This window comes from Formica exsecta, unplaced genomic scaffold (assembly GCF_003651465.1).
Source record: "Formica exsecta isolate Colony F162 unplaced genomic scaffold, ASM365146v1 scaffold120, whole genome shotgun sequence".
Classification (NCBI taxonomy): Eukaryota; Metazoa; Arthropoda; class Insecta; order Hymenoptera; family Formicidae; genus Formica; species Formica exsecta.
In genome coordinates this window covers 4,042,275-4,042,991 of record NW_021848537.1, presented here as the reverse complement: position 1 = coordinate 4,042,991, position 717 = coordinate 4,042,275, and the positions used below count along the sequence as shown (strand labels likewise).

Here is a 717-nt window from a genome sequence, read left to right as displayed (position 1 = left end):
AGTCTGCCGGTACGTTATCACAATTAAAGATTGACTGACACACATACACACCGTCTTTCTCTTTGTTAAACGATTTCAGAGTTTAGATAAATTGACTTTTTTTCTGCATTCCAAGTTTCCAATGACGCACTCACATCTCGCAGATCGATTTGTTATCCACGCAAGCATATGAGACGTATTGATATATATATATACACATGTATAAGCATATATATATAACTCACTGTATATAATATAACCCACATAGCACGATATAAAACATTCTTTTTTGTAAAATTGCATGTACAACGAGATGTGTTGCTGGAAGGAGCATTTTTTAAAAATCGAATTAGACGTATTTTATTACCGTAGCATGCGAACGTAGATACTTTTTTTATATTGTATGATTTGATAAATTCTCTCCAATGTATATGAAAGCTGCAGCTTTATTTCATTAATTGAACTCATCGATTGCACGTATCTCTTTGGTTGTTTTTTTTTTTTTTCAGTATGGTTTTTGTTATCCATTCTGTATGTCGAAGAGTAGCTGGAGAACATGGAGTTTACATTTCATTAACAAGTATCTACACAGACATTAGTATGGGACAGCATAATCATGAGAGATAAATAAAGCATGTGTTTTTATAACTCATAGTACGAATAAGAATAAGGTAACTCGGCACACACAGATACAAGAGGAAAAGAATATTATTAATATATAGTTATTATCGATATCGT

The 717-nt window shown here is 31.8% G+C and overlaps 1 protein-coding gene across 4 annotated transcripts in view; it reads left to right on the top strand.

Annotated features, from left to right (window-relative positions):
- The window catches only part of LOC115244036 (sodium/hydrogen exchanger 7), a 12,444-nt gene that overhangs the window by 6,237 nt on the left and 5,490 nt on the right, over positions 1-717 (top strand). The window lies entirely within an intron of this gene.